The 9,748-nt window shown below is 38.5% G+C and overlaps 1 protein-coding gene across 7 annotated transcripts in view; it reads right to left on the bottom strand.

The window, feature by feature from the left end:
* Positions 1-3,697: 3,697 nt before the first annotated feature.
* The window catches only part of Lin7a (lin-7 homolog A, crumbs cell polarity complex component), a 182,117-nt gene continuing 176,066 nt past the window's right edge, over positions 3,698-9,748 (bottom strand). For all 7 annotated transcript variants that reach the window (XM_031348859.1, XM_031348856.1, XM_031348857.1 and 4 more), the window contains one exon: positions 3,698-4,022. The gene's annotated coding sequence lies outside the window, so the exon portion shown is untranslated. The remainder of the gene's footprint in view (positions 4,023-9,748) is intronic.

The following is a 9,748-nucleotide window of genomic DNA, read 5'->3' as shown; positions in this document are numbered from 1 at the left end:
AGGACAGCCAGGGCTACACAGAGAAACCCTGTCTCAAAAAAACAAAACAAAACAAAACAAAACAAAAATAAATAAATAAAAAAAGAAAAAAACCTAAAGTATAGTGTCCTGTAAACTTTAAAAATAAAGTTCTATTTTTGAAGCCTCCATGCCAAATTATTCCTGTGTTTTTTTGTAAAGAACTAGAGAGATTCCTTTTATTTACTATTTATATGCATATATATGTATATATACATATATATGTATGTATATACATGTATATAAATCTAAATTCTCAAGAATTGCTTCTGACTTAAAGGTCTCTGAACCTTTGAGACATTTAATTTGATTCCAGGATATCTTAGAGGAAATTCTGGCTCTGGCTATGACATGCAAAATTATAAAGCCAACTCATATATGTTAATCAGAAGTAAAAAATAATTAATTTAGCCTCCTCTTCAATAATTCACTCACTCAACAAATATTCATTGAGTGCCCAGAGTGTGCCAGTGCATCTGCAGGACCATAGTCACATTACTTGGTTTTATGGAGTTTGGGGTCTAAAGAGGGATAGATGCTCTGGAAGGTCTTACTCGTAGGGGTCCCTGAATCCTGAGAGAATGCTCTGTATCTGTGTCTTCATCTTGGTTGAAGCTTAAGTGTAGGCTAGGAGTGCTTACAAGCAAAGCCCAGCAGAAAGGTGAGAAATCCAGGGACTCATTCACACACCCACAAAGAGCAATATATTTTGAAAGCAGTGTACCACCTTTGGAGTCCTGAATGTACAGCTGTGTAAAAGGAAATACCATCAGCCTGATGCCATGTTTGAGAACCACATTTGTAAATGAGTGTAATTTGTCTCTTTAGCCAAGTTCTTTAAAGACAAACTCCTCCCCTTCTTAACAAGCCCTTGAATGTTAGATTCTTCTTCTTCTTCTTCTTTTTTTTTTTATTTAGATCTTAGCATTGTCTTGAAAGATGGCGGTGGCTCTCATTGCTAGAGAATTCCCTATTGATTACATGATTGAGGAACACAAAAGTCTGTTATTCTTCCAAAGTCAATTGTAATTTAAGCTCATTATCTCCCTGCAGATGTTCTGTTGCAAATGGCTACAGAATCGAAATGTAAATGTTCCAGTGAAAAGGTTCAGGAATTCTTTTACCTTTTGTGCTTGCCTTAGAATCACAGCAGGGAAAAGCTGCAGAGTTACTTACACTGTCTACTACCTTATCAAGGGAAGGAACTCAAATGTTCTTCACTGGGTCCTTGTTGAGAAGTTCCAACCATTTCTTCCTAACTTTTATCACCCCATTTATTACATTTATATTGAAGTGAATGGAAGCGCAGTCTTTTCTTTTAATGGATGACATCAGACATGTCGGAGGCTCTGTATGTGACTCTTGGGAATAGAGAAGTTCAGTACAAATCATGGTGGATTTGTTCTTCCCTTTCCATCTTGCTTCAGTGAAACTTCAGGGATGCACCAGAGGCTTCTGTAAGTCTTTGGGGGGTGGGGTATCACTTTTGATTAAAAGTCTAGAGAAATGCTTACATTTCAATGAGCTAAATTTCACTAATGAGAACCAGCCATTTCTATGTCAGACCATGGAGACATATAACCTATTCCTTGGCTTCTGTATGAATGATGGATTGCTTCATTTTGACAAACAACCTGGCATACATTTATCAGCAATACACGTGTTACAAATGAAGCATAAAATTCAAAGACTTCTAGAAAACACAAGCATAAAGTATCTGCTTATTTCATGGTTGCTCCTGACAATACTTGTACCGATGTGAAATCATATATTAAGTTTGGTATTAACTAAACACTTAACAGCTAAGGGAAAACATATTCATCTTAAGCTCCAAATTTATACAATGTACTGAAACTCGTTGAAATGACCATTTTCTCATTATAAGGGTGATGATTTCCTTTTATGAGAGTTTTGTGGCATCTCCTGAATAGCTTTAATATCTTTGTTAAATGATAACTAAAATATATGTTTATTACATTTTTTATAAAAATGAGAACTATCTTTCAAACTGAATAATACTCATATAGTCTGCATTTCATTCTTTTTGTCATGCTTGACCTTTTTATCAACCTATTTTATATAACATTCTTGGTCCTCACTGACCCCTCCCCCAATCTCTCTCTGGTAAAAAAATGTTATGTTTTTGAGAATGGGAATCTGTTACCACAATAGGATAGTGTTGACATAAATTGGTGTAGCTCTTGGGTTTCTGGCTATTTGTCACCTGGTGGGCAATGCACTATCTAAAGCAGTAAGAAATTGCTATTGACAAAAGTACCACCCGATGGGATGGTGTGAGACAAAACATGCTGGGTATATCTAATTGGTTTTGTTTATTTTCAAGAAGATGGCTGGTGAGCTGAAGTTCATACATTTCTATGCTGGAGGATTATCTGAAATACCAAATTCTTTGTATCTCTGGGAACCATTTTCTGCTTTTGAAAAAAAATGGACATATTAAAATATCGGACTCTGTTTTGATAATCCATCGGCTTACTTTTACTAGGCAGTTTTTCTTTGTGTGTGTGTGTGTGTGTGTGTGTGTGTGTGTGTGTGTGTGTGTGTGTGTGTACATTTTTGTGCTTAAGGTGTTTAAATGCCTGTTTGTTACATCATGGAAAAACTAGGTTAGGTGTCTAGATGTACCCTAAATTCAAAAAAATATTGTGTGTATAGGAGGTGCTAATAGATTTTTGTGAAGGCTGAAAAAGTCTGAATGCTTACTTACAAATGAGAATATGCAAAAATGAATGATTTCCCCTTGGATAAAGCAGTATCTGTCATTTATAATACTGGCATCTCTGGGTTCCACATATCTCAATGTAAGAGGGCCAGTATCTTTGATCTTAGACTGTCAAAAATATAAAATTTGTATTTAGGGTTACCCATCTAAACTTTGTGTGATATATCCCTTTGGATGAATATCTATGTGTACATATTATAATTCAGTTTTATAAATCTTTGAGATTGAAAATACCAGCTAGATTTCTATGAAAGCACATCAGTGTGTACACGATGGGTTTAGACTTCTCCAAAGTTCATCAATGGAAATGAATAAATAAAAATTAACAAAAAATATTGAGGGCAGATTACATATATCAAGTGAGGAGGAATTCATAAAACTGAGAGAATCTCTTACCAGAGTAGTGACCCTTGGTAAACAAAGAATCAAGTTATAACAAGTGTATTCTGGTCTTATATATTTCATGGAACAAATATACATTATATTCTGTCTAAATTAATAATAGATACAGGCAATACTTAACTTTTTAAAAAGGATAGCATTAAGTTTCAACCTTCACTGCTAATAAATTAAAAGTTCAGCCAAAATATCCTAAAATAATAATTTAAAAAAAAGAGTTCAGCTGATGGGTTTGGAAATCAGTAGAAATGGGAAAAAAAAAAAAAAAAGCCAACTGTTTCCAAGATCAGAATAGATTATATAGGATAAGAACTTGGCGTTTTCAGGAGGGGAAGGGAGGCGGTAAGTAAATCAAATTCCAATTCAGATAGCTCAGCAACATTGACTGTGGAAAGGGTGAAGGCAGAGGTCAATGTGTAGGTTCCTTTCATGTGGCCACAACCTTGAACTGATGCAGTTTGAACTATAGCCTAATGAAGGGTTTGCTAATCTCTTAAGGAGCCTTAGACCAAAGATTCACTTAATCTAGCTCAGGTGATTTGTTCAAAAGTCACGGACTTTATTCTTACACTGTTTCAGTCTGCAGACTGGAATACTTGTCTCCCTCAATACACTGCGAGTTTCCACTGCCATGGATGGAAGGTCTGAGTAGGTAAAAGAGCAATGAACGGGGGTCTGGTGCCCAGAGGAAGAAGATGTTGAGTTGCCTTGGTAAAGAATGGATACACCATGTGTTCACAGCTTTGTAACAGGTGTCATTACTGATGCTTTCTTTCCCTTTTTCTATGTGCTGGGATTCCGGAGCACGGGTTCCAAATTTGTGACTGTTGGATGATTGACTTGCTAGCTTTTCTTCAAGGGCCTGAAATGGGATGTGGTGGGGTAGGGTAGGGCGGGGGTGGGAAGAGAGTAGAGAGAATTCAGTGATTAGTATTCACTTGTTAAACTATACATCACTACAACTATCAAGATCACGCACTGTATGAATAATGTCTTAGTTACTTCTATCTTGTGAAGAGACGGGATGACCAAAGCACCTTAGAAAGGAAAGTGATTGGGGGGCATTGAGCAATTTGGAGAGAGTATTGTAGCAGACAGGCAAGTATGAAGCTGGAGCAGTAGCTGAGAATTTACATCTTATTCACAAGCAGAAAGCAGAGGAGTGGGGGGGGGGGAGGAAGACAAGTGGGGACCAAACATTCAAATGTATGAGCTTAGTGGGGTGTGCTGTCTAGTTTGACACCAGGTTGACACAGCTAGAGTCATTTGAGAGGAGAATATCTCAGCAGAGAAAATGCTTCTGAAAGACTGTATTTAGAAATTTGGAAAAAGCATGTTAATGGAGATGCATTAATGCATACTGTATAACCTTTACTTAAAGAAGGCATAGGTAGTCTCTGTAATGAGCCAGGAATATGGACTGGTCAGTTCCAGGAACTTGTTGGTCACAGAAACCCCCTCCAGCTAGGGCCCAGAATAAGGAACAGGATAACAGTCAGCCATTAAGAAGATAGCATTGACCAAACCACATTCCTCTTGACAATGTTTTACTTATGACCCTGACTCAACCAGGGGTTGGGTCCCTTTGAAATTTCCAACGTTTTTATGTTATGTTTCCTTGGTAACCCTCTCACCGCCCCCCTCCCCCCCGTTTGTGGTTTTTCCCTTTAAATACCCCTCACTTCTGTGTTCGGGGTCGAACCCCTCTGTCCTGCCAGGCTACATGTTCGACCCCAGATCTGGCTTATCCTGAATAAACCTCATGTGATTGCAGCAAGATCGGTCTCTCGTGAGTTATTGGGTGGTTGCATCATCCCGAGGGTTAAGTGAGGGTCTCCCTAGCTCTGGGGGTCTTTCACTTCCAAAAGATCAAGTTGTAGACTAAGCTGTAAGGCTGATGGGGGAGGGCCCAGACTGTCATGGGGGGTGTTTACCTCCCCTGGGCTGGTGGCCCTGGCTGGCCTGAGCAAGCCATGAAAAGCAAGTCACCAGACAGCATTCCTCCACAGCCTCTGAATGAGCTCCTGCCTCCAGGTTCCTTCCTGGTCAGAGTTCCTGCCTTGGCTTCCCTCAATGGATTATGATCAGGATATTAAGTCAACTTTCCTGCCCAAGTTGCTTTTGATCATGAAGTTTCATCACAACAGTAGTTACCCTTAAGAAACAGAGGGAGCCATTCTCGTTTACACCCACAGTGAGAATGGCTGGGAATATTTGGAGTGTCACCATTCACACTCAGCATCTGCACATGGAAAAAGAAATGCTATGAAGGAAGTAATTGATGAAGAAGACAGGAGAAACCACAGCCTTTCCACAAAATGAAATAAAGAATTTCAGTTTGGAAAAAGTTCAAATATTTAACATTTCTCCCTATCAGTTCTAGATGATTCTAATTCATTCCAGGAAGGTAAAAAAAATACAAATGACATTCACAGTGTAACTATAATTAATATGAAAGAATTTAGTAATGCCTCTGCTGAGATAGGTGCCTGCAAAGCCTGTCACTCACCAGGTGGGAGCACCAATGTCCCTGCTGTGAAGAAGAAATCAAAGCCCTCCCCCAAGGTCAGCCTGATACAACAGGCAGTGTCCTTTATCAGATCCGATCTGGGGATGCTGCTCCCCCAAACACCTCCCTCAGAACTGTCACTCATCCACTAGTACAGTCATTTTTCTCAATCTTTATTTTTAAAGATGCTATTTTTATTTCAATTAATACTCCCCAATATATGCAAAGCAGGTTTTAGAAAAATTGTCCCACCTACTTTACACCCACTCTCTGGCTCTACATCTTCTAGTGATGTGCCAGCAACTCAGGGGTACAGAGTAAACAACAGACATGTAAGAGGCTACTGTGGCTCTTCTCAAGGTGCCAACCTGCATCATGGGAAGCAGGATTGCATTTCACATTTTAACCACTGCAGTAGCAGCAGCAGCAGCATTGTTGTGACTGAAATGTACTATTAGATGGTTGCAAATTGACATGTTAATGAGTTTACATTATTTTCTCCCTCTTTCTTAATCTCCTTATGAGGACCTTTTACTGAATTTTAGATTGATGGCTTGCTATAGTGACAGAGCTAGAGACTGATTTTTTTAAGTAGCCAAAGTATCACATAGTCACACGTCATAGAGGAATGGAGATCCCAAAACAGTTTTCGTCTTCAGAGTCTCAGGGTTTCTCATATATCCTGAAGATGAATGGGTCTAAGAAATATACTAGTAGCTAAGAGGGTAGCATGCAAACTAAGGGTCAGGGTAACTCCTGGGAAGAGCCATCTCATCATTTACTCAGCAGATTCATGATGCATTTTAAGTGGATTAATTTTTTGAGGGGGGGGAGAGAGAGGGAGAGCTGGAGAGGGAGAGACAGAGATGGAGAGACAGAGACAGAGTGTGCATGCGAGTGTGTTTTAGAGGTCAACTTTGTGGACTTGGTTTTCTTTTCCCATCTCCTTGTGGGTTCTAGGAATCAAACTCATACCTGCAGGCTTACATATGGCTAAAATAATTCAGTGATTAAAAGTGTGAGACTGAAAATCAGCAGGGTTTTGTGACTAGTGCCTCTATTCACCGAGACATCTTGCTTTTTCATACACAAACTTCATTTTTATTTTAGCATGAATTTTGTGGAACAGATTCCTTTGTCAGCTCTTAGAGGGGTGATTGTGCTCCCCAGAATTATTCTCCCCACCCCTGCTTTGATATTGGTACCTTCCATCTTATAGGATCAGTAGATATGCTGGATCAGTAGATATGTGGGTAACTTGGGTTTTAGGTGAAATGAGGGTTTGATAGTCAGTGAAAGGCAAGTCAACCAGACACAGAGACTCATGACAGGTTTTCTCTCATGTGTTGAACCTGGGTTACGTATATATGACATATATAATGTGAACAGAAAAAATAGGCAAGTGGAATTGTTTGAAACAAAAAAACTTCTTCACTGCAAAGGAAACAATGAAGGAGGCAACCAGGAACTGGAAGAAAATACTCCCAATCATGCATCTGATGAAGGGCTAAGATCAATAATGTGTTAAAGAATTCAAGCTATTTGATATTAAATCATAAACAGTTAATCAAAAAGAAGCCAAAGCACTTAGATGATTGTTTCCCAAACTAAGATAAGTAGATAGATAGATGGATATATAGGTATAGATATAGATGGATGGATAAATAGATAGATAGATAGATAGACAGATGATAGAAAGATAGATAACTAAGCAAGGTCATCATAATGAACTATTGGAAAAGTTCATTATGTTGTAAACCAAAAGAAGTTGTAAACCAAAGAGAGATCTCTTGGCTACTGAAATGGCTATTTCTAAGATTAAAAAGGACAGTAAATGTTAAACAGTGCGGAGGAAAGGGAGACCAATGTTGGTGGGTGAATTATTTGTGATTTATGACAGTCATTGTGGGACAGCAGTATAGTAGCTCCTCCTACGCCATGCTGTTTGGTTTACGATGGCTATATATTTTGAAGGTGCGAGGTATGATAATTTCAGTTTGTTTACTTTTTTGTTTTTAGACAAAAAAGATTCTATTTGAGCTAGTTGAGGGTATGGTGACTTGAAAAGTTTAGCATTATTGTTTATAATTTTGTCAAAAATGTCACTGGCATTTTTGCAACAATTGCATTGAATCCTACAGGACCATAGGATATTAAGTTGCACTAAGTTTAGAGTCAATTTTTGTGACAGAAAAGAAATACTAGCACCACTGTAATGAGCGAGGGTAGTGTCCTGCTTTGGAGGTGGTTGGTGAGAGTGGATTGGACATGGCTAACTCTAAGCAGTGTGAAATTGAGTCTCCAGAAAGTTCTTGAATAAGAGGCAGAATCAGCAAACGTTCAGTACAACTGGCAGTGACATCGTGTTTTAGTGTGGTAAGGACAAAGAGGTGTTAATTCCATATTTTTTTGTCTATATTCTAGCCTGTCATTTGCCAGTTGTGGAATGTGGCCTATATTTAAAAAAAAAAGTCTCTGTTTTGTAACTTTTTTTTTTTTTGGTTTTTCGAGACAGGGTTTCTCTGTATAGCCCTGGCTGTCCTGGAACTCACTCTGTAGACCAGACTGTCCTCTAACTCAGAAATCCGCCTGCCTCTGCCTCCCACTTGCTGGGATTAAAGGCATGAGCCACCAAGCCCAGCTCTGTTTTGTAACTTTGAATACAATGAAAATGTATCCAGCCCTCATGGGGCTATTGGGAAAGTTGTTTAATGTGTGGGAGTCATTCCGGAGAGTTCTCGCTGGTATTAATTATATCATAAACATTAGCATTCTCATCACATCTGCTCTGGTTTTCTGCTCAAGGAACTTTGGATTTCTTATGGTTACTTTTCTCAGGTTGGCCAATGGGATCTACCACTCTCAGTGTCTGGGTCAGTGTTTTGGGATCTATTGTTTTCAGTGTCTAGGTCAGTGTTTTGGGATCTACTACTCTCAGTGTCTGGGTCAGTGTTTTGGGATCTACTGCTCTCAGTGTCTGGGTCAGTGTTTTGGGATCTACTGTTTTCAGTGTCTAGGTCAGTGTTTTGGGATCTACTGCTCTCAGTGTCTGGGTCAGTCTTTTGGGATCTACTGCTCTCAGTGTCTGGGTCAGTGTTTTGGGATCTACTGCTCTCTGGGTCAGTGTTTTTGGCAATGACTCCTTGGTAGTAACAGGGGATAGAGAATGATTTCAGAAATGACAAATTAAATAAACAGTGGTCTATAGGGCAGGAGGATGGGTGAGTGAGGCAGCTGACAAATGCCAGATAACTGTGTTCATTTGTGGTGGCTTCATAGCAGATGAGTTCTTCATCCTTTCCTTGCCCAACAATGGAGGGCAGGATCAAGCGTTGGTCTCAGGATGACTTTTGGAATATTAGTGTCTGAAAAAGTGTTAGTGTTCCTCTTCTTTTTTTTTTTAATTCCTAGGAAATCAGAGTGAAAATCCAAATGCATACATGAAGTCATGTTTTAAAACTAAACAGATCCATATAAGCTGAATAAACATAGCATTTTCTCAAAAGCATGCAATCAGATGGCCAACCCTATAATCGTATTTTCTGTTTGGATTTCTTTAATGTAACTGCAGAGTATTCCTATTTTTGCATTTTTGGAAATTGAATCTAGTCTTCTCACTTAACAAACACAGAAGTGAGAATTAAAAATCAAATTTTAGTTCAGCAGAATTTAAAATTCAAGAAGGTATAAAAAGACAATTCCCTCCTGTATAGCTTATATTCAATCTGGTTTTCTTTTTTATCTACTTCCTATTTGTAGTGACTTCAAAATATCTATATTCTCAGCACATATTACCTCTTATTTTAAAAGTATTATAGGTTTTATTTCATTTGACAAGTATTTTGATTATCTGGTCTTTGAATGTCGACCAAAGAAGTTCAAGATTTGTTTCCAGTTGAATAGATTTAGTAAGCCTGAAAAAACATTAAAATCAAATAGTATAAATTATTAAATGTTGTAAATCCTTTTTGACCCTCTAAAGAGCAAGTTAATTAAAAAAATTGTCGTCGGAGAGAGCACATTAAGCCAGAGACCCGGGCAGGATCCCCTGTTGTCTCTCAGGTGAGGTTCTGAGTCTG

Source organism: Mastomys coucha, unplaced genomic scaffold, assembly GCF_008632895.1.
Source record: "Mastomys coucha isolate ucsf_1 unplaced genomic scaffold, UCSF_Mcou_1 pScaffold4, whole genome shotgun sequence".
Lineage (NCBI taxonomy): Eukaryota > Metazoa > Chordata > Mammalia > Rodentia > Muridae > Mastomys > Mastomys coucha.
This window is presented reverse-complemented; position numbering and strand designations above follow the sequence as displayed.